Source organism: Giraffa tippelskirchi, chromosome 8 (genome assembly GCF_054371585.1).
Source record: "Giraffa tippelskirchi isolate mGirTip1 chromosome 8, T2T-mGirTip1v1.2.pri, whole genome shotgun sequence".
Taxonomy (NCBI): Eukaryota; Metazoa; Chordata; class Mammalia; order Artiodactyla; family Giraffidae; genus Giraffa; species Giraffa tippelskirchi.
Genome location: NC_137282.1, coordinates 42,827,218 through 42,845,406, shown reverse-complemented (window position 1 = coordinate 42,845,406; position 18,189 = coordinate 42,827,218). Strand labels below are relative to the sequence as shown.

At 37.3% G+C, this 18,189-nt stretch overlaps 1 long non-coding RNA gene across 4 annotated transcripts in view; it reads left to right on the top strand.

The window, feature by feature from the left end:
• The window catches only part of LOC145516428 (uncharacterized), a 372,999-nt gene that overhangs the window by 75,981 nt on the left and 278,829 nt on the right, over positions 1 to 18,189 (top strand). Inside the window, exons 2-3 of one of the 4 annotated variants that reach the window (XR_014061384.1) lie at positions 4,452 to 4,579; positions 8,412 to 9,230. The exons of 1 other annotated variant lie outside the window; for it this stretch is intronic. This is a non-coding gene — a long non-coding RNA (uncharacterized LOC145516428). Of the gene's footprint in view, positions 1 to 4,451; positions 4,580 to 4,721; positions 5,460 to 8,411; positions 11,666 to 18,189 lie in introns of those variants that run through there. 2 more of the 4 variants (XR_014061383.1, XR_014061382.1) reach the window with 2 other exon arrangements.

Here is an 18,189-nt window from a genome sequence, read left to right as displayed (position 1 = left end):
CTTAGCTAATTCTGAGATACTGAACATGAACTCAGACCTTTGTTTTACTCAATGATGAGATCACTCTCAGGGGAATATTAGGCTCCATAAGAGAGAATTTCAATTTGAATTGGAACTTCTCTTGAATATAATTAGAAATTGAATTTCCCTGAGTTTAATTCAAGATGATAAGGTGTTATTTTTTAACATTAATGCAATCGAGTTGATGCCTTTGCATATACTTATAACACCAGGTAAGACTTAAGTTTTCCTTCTTAGGAAAGGAGTAGGAAAAAGTGAAAAGTTATTACATACATTTAAATTTCTGTGGGCTTCTCAGGTGACTCAGTGGTAAGGAATTTGCCTGCCAATACAGGAGAAACAGGAGTCACAGGTTTGATCACTGGGTCGGGAAGATGCCCTGGAGGAGGAAATGGCAACCCATTCCAGAATTCTTGCCTGAGAAATCCCATGGACAGAACAGCTTGGTAGGCTACAGTCTCAGTTCAGTTCAGTCGCTCAGTCATGTCCAACACTTTGCAACCCCATGAACCACAGCACGCCAGGCCTCCCTGTCCATCACCAACTCCTGGAGTCCACCCAAACCCATGTCCATTGAGTTGGTGATGCCATCCAACCATCTCATCCTCTGTTGTCCCCCTCTCCTCCCACCCTCAATCTTTCCCAGCATCAAGATCTTTTCAAATAAATCAGCTCTTCGCATCAGGTGGCCAAAGTATTTGAGTTTCAGCTTCAACCACAGTCCTTCCAATGAACACTCAAGACTGATGTCCTTTAGTATGGACTGGTTGGATCTCCTTGCAGTCCAAGGGACTCTCAAGAGTCTTCTCCAACACCACACTTCAAAAGCATCAATTCTTTGGCGCTCAGTTTTCTTTATAGTCCAGCTCTCACATCCATACATACCACTGGAAAAACCATAGCCTTGACTAGACGGACCTTTGTTGGCAAAGTAATGTCTCTGCTTTTTAATATGCTATCTAGGTTGGCCATAACCTTCCTTCCAAGGAGTAAGCGTCTTTTAATTTCATGGCTGCAATCACCATCTGCAGTGATTTTGGAGCCCCCAAAATAAAGTCAGCCACTGTTTCCACTCTTTGTCCATCTATCTGCCATGAAATGGTGGGACTGGATGCCATGATCTTAGTTTTCTGAATGGTGAGCTTTAAGCCAACTTTTTCACTCTCCTCTTTCACTTTCATCAAGAGGCTCTTTAGTTCTTGTTCACTTTCTGCCATAAGGGTGCTGTCATCTGCATATCTGAGGTTATTGATATTTCTCCCGGCAATCTTGATTCCAGCTTGTGCTTCATCCAGCCTAGCGTTTCTCATGATATACTCTGCATATAAGTTAAATAAGCAGGGTGACAATATACAGCCTTGACGTATGCCTTTTCCTATTTGGAACCAGTCTGTTGTTCCATGTCCAGTTCTAACTGTTGCTTCCTGACCTGCATACAGGTTTCTCAAGAGGCAGGTTAGGTGGTCTGGTATTCCCATCTCTTTGAGAATTTCACACAGTTTTTTGTGATCCACACAGTCAAAGGCTTTGGCATAGTCAATAAAGCAGAAATAGATGTTTTTCTGGAACTTTCTTGCTTTTTTGATGGTCCAGCAGATGTTGGCAATTTGATCTCTGGTTCCTCTGCCTTTTCTAAAACCAGCTTGAGCATCTGAAAGTTCACAGTTCCCGAATTGCTGAGGCCTGGCTTGGAGAATTTTTGAGCATTACTTTACTAGCGTGTGAGAAGAGTGCTATTGTGCGGTAGTTTGAGCATTCTTTGGCATTACCTTTCTTACAGTCTAGGGGATCACAAAGAGTCAAACACAACTGAGGAATAGAACACACACACACATAAATTTCTGTTAGCCTCTGCTCAAATGTTTTAATCTTCCCTCTGATATGTGCAAAAGTTCAGAGCAATTGTTTGGAGCATGAACAGGGAAGCCTGGCGTGCTGCAGTCCATAGTGGTCACAAAATGTCAGACATGACTGAGCGACTGACAACAACATAAAAGAAGTCAGGATAACTTGAAATAAAAACAGACTGAAAAAAATAAAGATTTTTAATGAGAGAAATAATACATTTATTAATAGTATTTATGAGGGTAAATATTATTGGATGTAAATTTAGCAGTAGGTATAAAGTTAGAACTTCACATGCTGCTAAATTTGCATATATATAAATGTATATATATATATGTATATATAGGATCTATATAGATAAACTTTATGTATATCACAGATTATTTTACTTTTTACTTGTCAGGATTTATTCTCATGGGTTAAATATAAGCATGTCTGATGTACAAATATTTATTTATAAGTTATTTTTGTAACTGAAAGGCAAATGTCAAAGCCTGTATTAATTGAGTATATAATATTCATGCAAGATAATAATGATAATAGCATTAGTTGGCAAATATCAGTGCCCATTATACTTTATAAATTGAGTTAATGAATTTTATGTTTAAATATGCACCCTGATTTTGCTTACCTGACCTGCACTGCAACCTTCTACTAGCTTCTTTGTCTCAACTGTAGAGCTTGAAACAGGGAAAACCACTTAATCCAGGAACCTGTAGATAGCAGAGCAGTTGTTACTATAAAGTTCAAGTTCCAGACAGTGAAGAAGAAGCTGAATTTGTTGTAACCATGTCTTTTTTCCCCATCATTCTCTTTCTGAAGTGAATGTGAATGTGGCAGCTAGAATTGTGTCAGCCATAAGGGAAAGGCAGAATCACTAAGATAATTAACTGGCCTCATGGCCAAATTAGAAAATCAGTGTCATCAAATTTGCAAAGTGTACCATCTAATTTATTTTATGTGAGGATAATATATATATATATATATGTGTGTGTGTGTGTGTGTATAATTGTGTGTATATTTTTATTAGAGTCATCTAAGTTTCTTTCAGTCTTATATATTCCGACTAATATTTGAGCTTCATCTAATATTTTCACAAAAACAGGGATAAAGTAGACACATGTCACTTTCAGTAGAGGATGTAAAGTTTTATGGAGGTTAAATAACTTGTCTTAAATCATATAATTTATAAAGTTTAGAGCTGAGCCTTAAACAAGTTTTTGTCTTGTCTCCAAAACTTACGTTCTCAGCCAGTCTACAGCTATTGAAATTCATACTATGAAAGACCAGCCATTGATAAATTTTTCTGAGTTTGTTTTTAGGTGAACTGAATCTACTCTGCTCCTTTCTTTGCCTTTTCTCTGGGTTTGTCTAGTTGGAGGTACATGCAGAATATTGAAATGTGGGAAGAGAAATGTGTAGTTATTATTTGATTTCTTCTCTTCTGCATCCATGTTTTCCAGTGAGTTTCTACAAAAATTAAGGCTCCTATACCTGTGTTCTAGAAACTGCTCTCTCCCTTCAGACCTAATGATGGCAACAGTGGTTAGCAGACATTTGGTCCTGTTCAGAATGCCCACAAGACCTTGGGTCCTATTTAATCCTATCCAGTAGCATTTGGTGGGCTTCCCTGTTGGCTCAGCAGGTAAAAAGTCCACCTGCAATGCAAGACACAAGGAGACATGATTTCAACTCCAGGTTCAAGATCCCCTGGAGGAGGAAATGGCATCCCACTCCTGTATTCCTGCCTAAAAAATCCCATGGACAGAGGAGCCTGGACGGCTACAGCCCTGAGTCACAAAGAGTTAGAAAGGACTGAAAGCATGCGCGTGCGTGCACGCAAACACACACACACACACACGCGCACACACACACACGGTAGCATTTGGCATAGACTGTATGCCCATTAGCATTTTGAACAACGAAATAAATGTCACACAAGGGTAATGATTGCCCAGTATTCCTAACTTAAGATATTTTTTAATCTCTGTGGATTCTCTTAACTCTATCAATACCTTTTTGGTGGTTAATTTTGTATATCAACCAGATGGGATAATGGATGCCTGGTGGTGGTGGTTTAGTCACTAAGTCGTGTATGACTCTTGTGACCCATGGAGTGCAGCCCGCCAGGCACCTGTGTCTATGGGATTCTCCAGGCAAGAATACTGGAGTGGGTTGTCATTTCCTTCTCCAATGGATGCCTAGGTAACTAGCAGAACATTATTTCTGCATGAATCGGTGATGGTGTCTCAGGAAAAGATCAGCATTTGAAACAGTGAACTGAATAAAAAAGATCTTCCCTCATCGATACAGACACCATTAGGGGCCTGAATAGAACAAAAAGGAGGAGAAATGGCAAGTTCTTTCCTTCTCTCTCTTTGCTTGAGCTGAGATGTCCATTTTTTTCCTGCCCTCATACATTGGTGCTGTTGATTCTCAGCTTCTTAAACTGAGATTAGGGACTTTACACTGTTGCCCATCCCCCTTCTCAGACCTTCAGACTGGAAATGAGTTACACCTGTTGACTAAAAAATATAATCACAACCTGAAAGTAGAGAGTTATTTTATTTTGTGGGAATATTTAGGCCTCCAAGTCCAGGAGACGGCATCTCAGTGGCTCTGAGAAAACTGCTCCAAGAAGGCAAGAGAGGGAAGTCAGACTGTATACAAGTTTGCAACAAAGGGAGCAAGGAGTCTGAACATCAAAAATCAGGTACCAAGTTAAGGAATTTACCATTCTATGTGTGGGAAGATGCAAGCCTCTGGGCTCACTGAATGCATTCCTTTCATATGCACCTCAGCTATCTGGGGCTAATCCTGTTTCCTTGTTCACCTTTCTTTTTGTATTCCCCCAGCTCCTCAGCAATCACCACGGAGGGTGAGAACATCCACTGGATTGCAGTTTTGGGAACCCTCACTCACAACTGAAGGCTAGAGATCACTGATGGCTATGACATTTCTTATTTTCATTTCACACACCACAGACTCTCCTGTTTTGTTTCTCATTCTTATAGACTGCATATCATCGAACTCTTGACCCCTAACCATGTGAACACTCTTAACCATGTGAACCAATTCCTACAATAAATCTTCTCATATATTATCTTGAAGGAGAAAACAGACAGAACAGGCTCCATCTTGAAAGCAGGACTCTATCTTGGACTGGACTGTGGACTTTGAGCTATATGCCCAGTATCTATGGAAACCACATACCAGCTGGAAAACCAGACTCCCGGATGGAAGAGCCTCAGGGCTCACACCTAGACTCTCCCAGGCCTAAAAGAATACCTTAATTATCTGTGTAACTGAATAGAATCGTAAATTCTATTATGCTTATTGGGGTATGACCACAGGCCTTTTGATAATTGTCTTCTGTTAACTACCTAGGCTTAAGGCATATGAATCATGGGTTAACTTTGATTGTATCTTTCTTTTCCTTTGTTCAGACTAGTTTCAGAGAATTTGGGGAGGTGGGTTTGAGCACATACACTTAGGGTATATAAGGTTTTCACAAAAACTGGTTGGGGTCCTTGGCTAAGAGGAGACTCTGCCTTGGGCCCACCGGTGTAATAAACTGCACGCCACTATCTGCATTGTCCTTCTGAGTGAGTTTGTTTCCCAGAACGTGTGGCTACAACAATCTATCTACCTACCTACCTACCTACCTACCTATCTCCTGCCGGTTTCCTTTTCTCAGGTTGTTATCGTGGTGGTTATTGTTCAGTCACTAAGTCATGCCCTACTCCTTTGCAACCCCGTGAACTGCAGCACATAAGGCTTCTCTATCCTTCACTGTTTCTGAAGAGGAAAAGTTAAAAATTTACCTCCTTTTGCCTCTGTAACTCACCTTGCCCCTTGCAAAGTCTGAATCACATAGGTCAATACTAGGAACTGGAGTTTATCTCACTTACCCTTTTCCTGCTCTTTGCAATCACCCAGCCCCTGCAAACCTGCTTAATCATGCCTGTCCAGGTTAGACATCCCCCTCCCCATCTGGACCACTGTTCCCATGCGCATGAAACCCCTTAGTTTAAACCAGCCTATTAACAGCTAGTGTTGCCCACTACAGTCAGTCTATAAAAACTCTGTGATCCCTTGCTCGAGGCTCAGAGCTTGAAGTGTTAACTCCTCTGGGCCCACCAGCATAATAGACCTGAGTTCTCCGAGTGTGGTGCTTGGTTTCTCGAGTACTGGTTTCTGCAACATCTCCAGGAGTCTTCTCAAAGTTCATGTCTATTGAGTCAGTGATGTTATCTAACCATCTCATCCTCTGCTGCCCCCTTATCCTTTTGCCTTCAGTCTTTCCCAGCATCAGGGTCTTTTCAAATGAGTCAGCACTTTGCATCAAAAAGGTCAAGTATTGGAGCTTCAGCTTCAGCATCAGTCCTTCCAATGAATATTCAGCACTGATTTCCTTTAGGATTGACTGGTTTGATCTCCTTGCTATCCAAGAGACTCTCAAGAGTCTTCTCTAACAGTACAATTCAAAAGTACCCATTTTTTCATGCTTATCCTTCTTTATGATCCAACTCTCACGCTCATACATGACTACTGAAAAAACCATAGTTTTGACTATATGAACCTTTGTCAGCAAAGTAATGTCTCTGCTTTTTAATACACTGTCTAAATTGGTCATAGCTTTCCTTCCAAGGAACAAGCGTCTTTTAATTTCATGGCTGCAGTCACCATCCGTGGTGGTTTGGGAGCCCAAAAAATAAAATCTGTTACTGCTTCTACTTTTTTTCCCTGTTGTCAGGAGAACCTGACTAATCCACCTCTAAAACACTCTCTCTGTTAAAATCTCTTCAGTTGCCCTGTGGCAGCATGGTCTCTTATCTGCCAACACTTTATAAAACCAGCCAAAACAGCATAGGCTCTGCTAAATTTATTACCCTTTACAATCAAATTGTGGAAAACTATATATAAAATATTATTATATAGGTTTGACTATATCTAAATTTAAAAAATTTTGAAGACTACATGAAAATACTACTTATCTATAAAGTGAAGTGGACAATGGAATAAGTGGGAACATAAGTAGGTGAACAATTTGAATGTAAACGTTGCATTATGATTTGATGTTTAAAATATATAAAAAGCGTATGTATTTGTATTCAAAGCAAAGCAAATAAAATTTAGCAGAGTTATTTTAATTCTAAAGGTGATTTTTGTTATCCAAAAGAATAAAACTAACATTATTTTCTAGATTTATCTACAGTTATTAAAGATTATGAATTCTCCTATTTATCCACTAAACTCTAGGTGAACAAAGCATATCTCTTTTTCACTTTATTACCAGAAAGTTTTAAATATAATTCCAGGACAAAAAGGAAACCAAAAGTTGGTTTTGGTCATGGGAAAAGTTTATTTTTCAAGGTTCAAGGAAACATCTGGAAAAACACCCATAGAACACTAAACCGCCTCTAGACTAGGGATCACCGCCCCAGGCCACAGACTGTGCTGTTCTGTGGCCTGTTAGGAACTGGACTGCACAACAGGAGGTGAGTGGGGGGCAAAGGGGCAAAGCTTCATCTGCTGCTCCCAGGCGCTCACATTACTGTATTACGGCCTGATGAACCCCCTTGCCCCGCAACACCCCCTGTCTGAGGAAGCATTGTCTTCCACAAAACCTATCTCTGGTGCCAGAAAGGATGACCATTGCTCTAGACTCAATAGGAGACAGGAACCTATGGATAATATTTGGTTCTGCTCAGGAAAATAGCCAGGAGAAATCTGCAACCTGCTCAGACTACATATATGTGCTAGAAGCACAGCAGGTGATGTTCACTGGCAGTGTTTCTGGAACTCACAATCTAGCCACCTGTGCTCATGGAATACACTTATTATGGCTGTGATCAGTTTAGGAAATATATCCAACCAAAGGCAACCCAACACTGTATGATGGGCTTCCCAAGTGAATCAGTGGTAAAGAATCCACCTGCCAATTCAGGAGACCTGGGTTTGATCCCTGGGTCAGGAAGATCCCCTGGAGAAGGGAATGGCAACTCACTCCAGTATTCTTGCCTGGAAAATCCTATGGACAAGGGAGCTTGAAGGCTACAGTGCACAGGGTCGCAAAAGAGTAGGCATGACTGAGTGACGAAACAACCACAACGTATGATAAATATTTGAGTTATAACACAAGTTTCTGGGAATTGTTTACTTTCATAACAGGTAGAATAAAAGTTCATTTGTAACCACTCTTTACCTCCACTCACAGGTAATCTTTAAAAACATTTATATAAGGAACAACACTGTTTTGTTTTATTTAAAATTCTTAACTGTGCAGATAGGGATGTTTTACTATTTCGTGCTTCAATAAAGACAATCTTAATTTTATAGAAAGCAAATGTGTAATCGCCTATGATTTAAAAAAAATGTTAATGCAAGAAAGGTATATACTTACAGGGAGGTAAATTGACTTTTAAGAATCTGCTTTCTCTTTTCAATACTTTTCTAACTGTATTTGCTAGCATGTAAATCTCTTCTATTGTTTGTATATTTTGATTACAAGAATCACAATAAGGCTATGTATGTTTTCCTAGGGATCATCTTGGGGGAGGAACGTGTGGAATGTATTCATGGATCCAAAGGACCAGTGCCTCAGGCTATGGATGAATCATGTGAAGACTTAAGTAACATATTTTCATGGCCACCACAAATTGATCTTACTATGTTTCTTTATTCAGTATCACCTTCCCAAATGATACATCCTTATTTAGGTTTTAGTGTGGTGCATAAGGAAGTGCCTCACAATGTTCTACTTCATCCAAGGTTATAAAAGAAGAAAGCTTGTTAAAGTAGCAGGCATGCCAACTACAAAATCTGTGCTTATTCATCTGTCATAAAGCATATCTATAGTCTATGAATCCTTGAACAGTTATTTCTAAGTCATTTTTCAAGTGGAACAAAGAAATAAGCCTGGAAAATTCCAAGAGTAGCATTGTGTTTATCTCTCTTTCCTAAATATTTTGGATTAAAAATGCAATACAAACATGTTTGTAATACAAACATGTCTCTATGTTTATTACTATGACTTCAGTTTTGAAACTTGAGTTCAGTTGGCCCTTGAACACCAGGGATTTGAATTGCATGGATCCATTTACACACAGATTTTTTTTTTTTCAATAAATATGCAGTCAGCTCTTCATATCCCTGGGTTCCACATTATAGAGGGTCACCTATGGGACTTAAGCATCCACGGATTTTGATATTCAGTCCCCTATGTATACTGAGGACTACTTTAATCATCAGGAAAACATATTTAATATGGCAAAACTCAGGTTAGAAGTGGATTGGGTTATTCTTCCCTTATATTATTTTTCTTAAAAGCATGGTAATAAAAATCTTATGTTATTGAATAGTATGTTACACTGCAATTATTCTCTTGTCTCTGCCACAGTTAGAAGGTATAAGTAAACATTTAAAGAATATTAACCAAAATATTTATATTAAGAACAACCTGAGCAAGGTGAAAAGTTTGAAAATGAAGTATTGTGAAAATTATCTCATATATATCTGAACATTATTGCTTATTATTCATAATCAAAACTAGAATGATATACTGTACAAATTCAATAGGTAATCAAACCATACTATGTATATATTTAGAAGTCACTAAATTTCCAATTTAGTGACCATGAGTAAGATACCCTTCTGTGGTTTAACTTTCTCGTTTTTAAAATTGGTAGAGTACTGTAAACCACCTCTGATGTAATTGGGAAAACCACTTAGCATGTACATCATGCTATAAAGTGCCCTGCTGTTACAAACTCAAGTTTGCATGCTAGATGCTCAAAATTCCAGTACTGAGACACGTGTTGAGTAAAAGGAAAGATAACTTTATTCAGGAAGCTGGCAACCTGGGCAGAAGGTAGATTCATGTCCAAAGGAACAAATTCCAAACTCCTCGAGTTTTGTTCAGAGACTATATAGAGAAAAAAGGAATGGACTACGTGCTAGACAGGGGGTAATCTTCTATTTTTAGAGATGATCTCCATCATGCAGTTCCAAGTAGCGGTCATGTCTCACTTGTGATTGGAACATTATCTGAGCCATAAATTTCTGATCAGTTAGTCCTTCTGGTTCCAACCATCCTGGAGTCTGTATGCTTGTGGGCATCTTACAGTTAACTTCTTCCACCTGGTAGGTGTGTCAGTATCGGCAAAAGAGCTCAAAGGGTATGGCTCAGAATATTATATATAGCCCTTGAGGATGAACTAAAGGTCCCTGACATTGTTTAATGACAAAACTATTATTATTTTGTCTTGCTTGACTGATTTCCTTTGCTTCTGCAAAGGAAGCATTTTGTTTTGTGTCTTCTCTGACTAAATTTATTCTTTGGAACTTGGGGAAGGCCTCGGAAGTTAAAGTGTTTGTACAAACAAGAGGCAGGTGGAGGATGTGGGGAAGGGGATCTGTCCCAGAAAGGATCCATAGGGTCATGTTCAGTTACACTGCTTCTGTTTTAATTTTTAGTTAAAAAAATTGTTTTAAAATTTGATATGAAATAATATTTTGGGATCACATAGCATATGTGGATGATTAACTTTATGGGATAAGAATTCATTGTTGTTGTTGTTCAGTTGCTCAGTCATGTCTAACTCTTTGAAACCCCATGGACTGCAGCATGCCAGGCTTTTCTGTCCTTCACCATCTCCTGGAGCTTACTCAGACTCATGTCCATTGAGTCAGTGATGCCATCCAACCATCTCATCCTCTGTTACCCCCTTCTCCTCCTGTCTTCAAACTTTCCCAGCATCAGCATCTTTTCTATTGAGTTGGCTCTTTGGATCAGGTGGCCAAAGTATTGGAGCATCAGTCCTTCCAATGAATATTCAGGACTGATTTCTTTTAGGATTCACTGGTTTGATTTCTTTACTGTCCAAGGGACTCTCAAGAATCTTCTCCAGCACCACAGTTCAAAAGCATCAATTCTTTGGTGTTCAGCCTTCTTTATGGTCCATTTTTCACATGACTATGGGAAAAATCCTAGCTTTGACTATACGATTGCAGAATAATATCTCTGCTCTTTAATACGCTGTCTGGGTTTGTCATAGCTTTTCTTCCAAGGAACAAGCATCTTTTAATTTCATGGCTGCAGTCACCATCTGCAGTGATTTTAGAGCCCCCCCAAAATAAAATCTATCACAGTTTCCATTTTCCCCATCTATTTGCCATGAAGTGATGGGACCGGATGCCATGATCTTCATTTTTTGAATGCTGAATTTTAAGCCAGTTTTTTCACTCTCCTCTTTCACCTTCATTCCGGAGGCTCTTCAGTTCATCTTCACTTTATGTTATGAGAGTGGTGTCATCTGAATATCTGAGGTTACTGATTTTTCTCCTGGCAGTCTTGATTCCAGCATGTGCTTCATCCAGCCTGGCATTTTGCATGATGTACTCTGCATATAAGTTAAATAAGCAGGGTGACAATTTACAGCTTTGAGATACTCCTTTCTCAATTTTGAACCAGTCTGTTGTTCCATGTCTGATTCTAACTGTTGCTTCGTGATCTGCATACAGGTTTCTCAGGAGGCAGGTAAAGTGGTCCTATATGTTTGATACTGGTATTCATAGTATGAAAAGAATTCATAGTATAGTCATTTTGCTAACTTTGGATCATTAGAATGATACTCGATCTATTGTTCCAGAAATTGTTGTGTGAATGATATTTAAAATTTATTAGAGTATAGCTAGACTTACTGTGGTAATCATTTTACAATACATACAAATATTGAATCATCATGTTGTACACTTGAAACTAATATATCACATGTTAATCATATCTCAATAAAAATTGAAAAATAAAAATAAATAGGTGGAGTATAGTCAATTTATCTAGTCTTTTTATTAAACTTAAAAAGTTTTGATAATACTATGAATCTGAAAGTAGCATACACATGGAATATATTTTAACCTATATCAGTAGTTCTGGAGGAGTATAGAAGAATATATTGGAATTAACAATTATTTTGTTCTAGGCTTTGTTTATACTGTAGTAGAACAAATTCCCAACCCATTAAGATTAACAAATTAAGATTCAGAACAGAAAACAGTGTATCAGTTTGGCACACTTAGATATATTTCTTCCCATCAGGCTACAGACTACTATTAAACACAGAAATAGACAAAGAAACATAATATTACATGGAAAAAGTAAGTTTCTTACCACCCTTAATGCAGTGGTCTCATGGAAAGTTTCAATGAGCAAAACAAAATATGTTCCTTAATTCAGAAGGGGAAGACATTTTGAAAGTTATAATGATGCACGACGTCCAGTTGAATATGAGAGGAGAAAAGGGGGAGATACTATTGAAAAGCTTTTAAGGATTGGGGTATAGAAATAAGCTATGAGAATAATGTAATTATGCACCTTTATTTTCTTTATTATTTCTTGGATGTTTTTATTTTGTTTTGACTGGCTTGATTGTCTAAAGACAGCAGCTACATTTTGGGTGGAGAACATGTCTCTGAAAAAGACATGAGTCCATAATATTGAATTCGGCTGGTGCATTCATGAATAAAATCTGTAGTGGATCATAACGTCCTCTGATACTGTTAGAATAGGGTTAGCTGTGACCACATTAGCAAGTCGAAAGCAGTTATGCAGTTCTTTACCAGTTGAATCATATGCCATCTTCCAGGAGAGTAGGCAAAAGAGAAACCATATTAACATTCTTATAACTTGCCCTATGGGTAAGCTGTGCTGCCAAAGGAGGCTATTCTACCAGGGTATGTTTAATGAGATAGCAAACAGAAAGTGATGGAGAATGGAGATGATGGCAAATATGAAGAAGATGCACAGGATAACTCGGAGTAAGCTCAATACTCCTACCAACTTTTTTCCAACCTTCTTAAAAGCGGCTATCTAAAGTCATTTTTCCAGAAAAGAAATATTGGGTCACTGCTTACTTTATGTGTCTTCCTAAAGCCTCTACCTAGATAGTCTGGATTTAAGATATTCAGTATTTCCTAACTGGCCAATTCCTTGTTAGAGCTACCACTTGGCTTGGGGTATAAGAATTACATTTTCTGTTACTTTTCAAAAACTTAGAGAGATGACTTTTGCATCACACAGAATAAAGACTACTGGATAGCTCAGCATGTGCACCCTGTGCCACTGAATTAAATAGCACGTTGTTAAGGCAGATGACTGGATATGGTGAAAAGCAGATTTTGCCACCTGCCTACTTAATTGCATCTTGACTCATTCATCTCTACCAAATCTGAATGTGGATGAAATGCCTGTATGAAGAGAGATGTTGGGACGTGGCTAGCCTTGAAGACAGTATGCACATGGAAGATAAAGTGGCCAAATGTCACGGGTAATTATCCTCTGGTGTTTCATACCAGTCACTAGTGGGTAGTTCTGTAGCACACCCAGACTGAACTGTCTTTATCAGTGAAGTGAAAATCTCTCAGTCATGTCCAACTCTTTGCGACCCCATGGTCTATACAGTCCATGGAATTCTCAAGGCCAGAATACTGGAGTGGGTAGCCTTTCCCTTCTCTAGGGTATCTTTCCAACCCAGGGATTGAACCCAGGTCTCCCACATTGCAGGCAGATTCTTTACCAGCTGAGCCACAAGGAAGGTCCAAATAGTGGCGCTAGAGAGAGCACTTTTCCAAGAGTTAGCAGCAATCTTCAGTGGGACAGGATTTGCTTCCAAACTGAAAACACTGCCTCAGTCATCAGCAACCCTTTACTCTCAACCAGCAAGGAATATCAAAGGTTTATAATATTACTGTGGAATCTTATAAATTGGTTAGGAGCCCTGGAGGACAAGTTGGCTTTCAGGGAGGCAGTACATTTATAATAACCCCACAGTAGGCCTAAGCTATGAAAAAAAAAAAAAAAAAAGTTGCTCAACAGTGTGGCTTTAAATGAAATATTTAAGATATTGTGTCCCATGCATATTTTGAGAGACTAGTTGAAATACCCATCTCAAGAAATGAATAATGAATTTGTTCAGCTGAAAACACAGTGCATTTGACCTTATAAAACATATTAGTAATAATAATAAATTTAAATGGATTATGGTTTCCATGGCACTTTCTTGTTAAAACTTAGCCAATAATATATACAAAATGTTGGGTTTTATTTTGCTAGAAACCCATCATGTATTTAAGGAAAAATATAATGGAGACATTGAATATTCATGAGGATTATGGTATCAAACTATGACACCATAGCAAAGCAAAAATATTTAGACAATTGTTAAATTGTATCAAATGTAATAAAAATAATTTCTGTATACTCCAGCAGAGATTCTTATGTGGATATTTGAGTACATGGTTGTCTAGTGACTTCAAGATAGCTTGACCTGTGCAGAATTTTGAGTCTTTTGATTTTAGCAGGAGTGATACTGAATCCTGATTTTAAGTAAAATGATTCCTCAAGGTGTTTATTCATTCTTGACGAGATTAATCCAAGGTAACTCACAATGCTTATGTCTTTCTTACTCTTTTTGAATGCTACTCTTCTGTCAAACTGAGCATCTGTAATTCCCTGCATATTTTTCCTGTTTGCCCTGATGCTGTGCCTGGTAGAGGGTTTTTGCTCTGCCCCCAAAACTCCTCATGCTAATTTTCCCCATTGATCCACCTAAGTAAACAATTCACCTGATTCTTCTCATTTGAACTGCTTTGGCATCTTAGTTTAGCTTTATCTCTTTCATGATAGTTCCTCTATCTTGTCTTACATTTTCCTTCTAATATTATTAATACTGAATCAAAAAGATACTGTATTTTATTCATAACTGTTTTTATTCATTGGCTAGCCCAGTGCCTTGTGCATATCAATTTTTCAATAATTATGTTTTATTTCTGAGCTATAATCTATCTATTTTAAAACTGTTATTTTTGCTATAAGGTTACTCTTAATGGTCATACTGCAAAAATGACTTAGGGAGGAATCAAAAGCCTCTCTCATCATTGCTTTCCAGAGCTATGTAATGTTCACATAAAGTTGTTGTTGTTCAGTCACTAAGTCATGCCCGACTCTTTGTGACCCCATGGACTGCAGCACACCAGGCTTCCTTGTCCTTCACTATGTCCTGGAGTTTGCTCAGATTCATGTCCATTGAGTTGGTTATGCTATCTAACTATCTCATCCTCTGCCACCCCCTTCTCCTTTGGCCTTCAGTCTTCCCCAGCATCAAGATCTTTTCCAATGAGTCAGCTCTTTGCATCAGGTGGCCAAAGTACTGGAGCTTTAGCTTCAGCATCAGCCTTTCCAAAGAATATCCAGGGTTGATTTCCTGTAGAATTGACTATTTTGATTTCCTTACAGTCCAAGGGACTATCAAGAGTCTTCTTCAGCACCACAATATGAAGGCATCAGTTCTTCAGCACTCAGCCTTCTTTATGGTTCAATTCTCATATTCATACGGGACAACTGAAAAATTATAGCTTTGACTATATAGACCTTTGCTATTTAATAATACACTGTCTGGGTTTGTCATAACTTTCCTTCCAAGGAGCAAGCATCTTTTGATTTCATGACTGCAGTCACCATCTGCAGTTTTTGAAGCCTAAGAAAATACTGGCAAAAAGCAACCTGAGCAGGTATAATGCAACTCTAAAAAACAAAACACTGAAATGCATGTGAACATCAATTTAAATTATAACTAACTTCTTTTTCATTTTATTTTTATATTCTGCTATTGGGTTTAATAAATGTCTGTTTCTATATTCTGCCTAAGTTATGAATGCAGTGTTCAGTTCTATAGTCAATACTACTAGAGCCCTCTGCTGTTTGCTAGGAGTATAACAATAGAATATGGTTGCTTCAAATGCCCTGAAAATAGTGCAGTGAGTAATGTCCTTATAGCTACTCCCTTCATGTTTCAAAACTACATTATTTAGGTTACCTAGGCTATATTACTATAGCATGAGTGGTAGTTTTAAAAATTAATATGCTGTAATTAGATTTTTCGCTCTGTGACATCTAGTTGATGTGTATATATAAAAGTAGAAAGAAATCAAAAGCCAATCGCCTCTTCTCAAATTTCTTGCTGGATTATTCTTGTAATAAATGTTTTCTTTTTCCAGACAACTAGGGTCTTTCTTCATTTATGACATTCAACTAACCAACTGAGTTTCTCTATTTTGAATATAGTGCCTAATCGATTAAATAATGGACCCTTTTTCCCCTTTTCCTTCCCTTCCCTTCTTTCCTTCCTCCTTGCATTCTTTCTGCCTTTCTTTCACAGCAACAAAAGAAATATAGAAAGTATATGAACACAGTCAGTTCTCTTTTTCAGTCCTGTAGAGAAGAGTCAGAGAGGGAAAATTGCAAAATTCCAATTTTCTTTGCATTTCAGGAGTGACACACTATTTCAAATATCGTTCTTATTGCATTAGACAGGAAATTTAACAGTCTTGGCCACAGTCTCTCTGTGATTTAGATCAGAATTTTAGGCTGGATACATTCTCTCTTTTGGGGTTACACAAATTATTTGGGAGATAATAGTATTTTCACCTTGATTGGGGGAAAATAAATGGTATTCATACTACATTAAAAAAAATTGCATTTAAATATTCTGTGAGATCGAGGCTGGGTTTGGGTTTCTCACATATGTATCTTCAGTGTAATATGCAGTTCCCAAGAGTAATTTCTCAATTTCTCAATTGTGTGAACAATCATTAGTATTTGGATGAAATCCACAGCCACTCTCACTGTTTATTAATTCTGTAGCATGCTCACACAGTGTGAAAATGCACACAGAAATCATTATAATCTAAAGTCGATTCAAGAAATTTTATTTCTCCATAAAATAAAATCCATAGCATTTTGAAAAAGTTATTGCTGCAAGCTTAATGAGGATATATTTCTACAAAGTGTAAATAGTCAGTAAATTATTATAGGAAAAAACAGACTAGAGCTTAATCTCATATAACAAGGAAACTTTTGTGAATTAATTATATAGATTAATTTTATAGTATTTTCAATTTCCAAAAAAATAAGACTTTAATTCAAAATATAATCTTATGGTGGTATGAATGTGTGTACAATAAGATAAAGCTCTAATAATATTTAAATTAATTTTATCTAAGGCTATATTTACATATAGCAATAATTATAGCAATAATGATTTAGCAATAATTATATGAAAAATTAACCAGGTGAAGTTTCTGTTCTGGCAATATGAGAGATCACCTCAATAATATCTTTAAAAATAATTTTAAAATGTAAAATTTTGAAAGTTGAGAAATTTTTGACTCCTTGTAAAGCAGCAAATTGCAATTAAATACTCACTCTGTAACTAATCCTCTAATGACATGGTAGACTAGAAAAACTGAAACAAAATTTCTCCCTATTATCACAGATATTAGATATGATAAAATCATGTATTACCTTTTTCTCCTTCTGCTGTGGATCTCCAGATCCACATTTAAAAACACTGGGCTTCAGGGTGTTTGAGGGGTTGAATTTACATGGTTCACAATGTGTGACAACCTATACTACCTCTGCTACCATCCCTGCCCCCACCGCCACAAACTAATTTTTTAATTATAAATTTATCCTTGACTATTGATTCTCCAAAAGCTCATACAAGAAAAGACTTTCACATAAAAGTAGGTGCACCAAATGTGAGCAAAAATCAAATGTGTCTAAAACCTTATGAAAACACAATACCCCCCTGACAGAGAATGGTACTGGATGTAGCACAGAGAGGTGAAACACCAGAAAACATGAAAGACTCTTCAAGAGTCAGGAGATTAATACATGAGGCCCGAGCTGTATGTCCATTGGAAATCACAGAAGAAGCATTAAGGAAGAAAACAGAGCTTTAGTATTTTTAAAACAGCTACAGAAATTTTAAAAAGCTACAACACATAGAAAACAATAGAGAATTAACTGTTTATAATTTTTTTCTGAAAAAAAATTAAGATATTCTTCATGAAGGTGGAAATAAAATTGATTTGAAAAGTAATTAAAAGACAAAAAACTATGGTGAAGAAGCAAATTTTTCTATGTGGGTAATGTGACTGTATTTTTCTAACACGAAGAATAAAAGTTTATAAAACTGTAATTTAGATCAATATAACTTGGAAGCTGGAGGGATATAGAGATAAGAGTGAAAGTGTATTTTGGAGAAATATGATGTATAATCCAAGCTAACTCAGTAAAGAACACAGAATCAAGAAAAAATAAGATTTAAAACACAAGGGTAAAAAGCACAACAAATATCATTAAATTAGATAATAAAATATACCCATGCATTCATTAATCAAAAAAAATGAACATGTTAACTATATTTTAAGAGTCTGTTTTTTCAGATTTGATTAAAATGTTTTCATAATCTAGACCTTTTG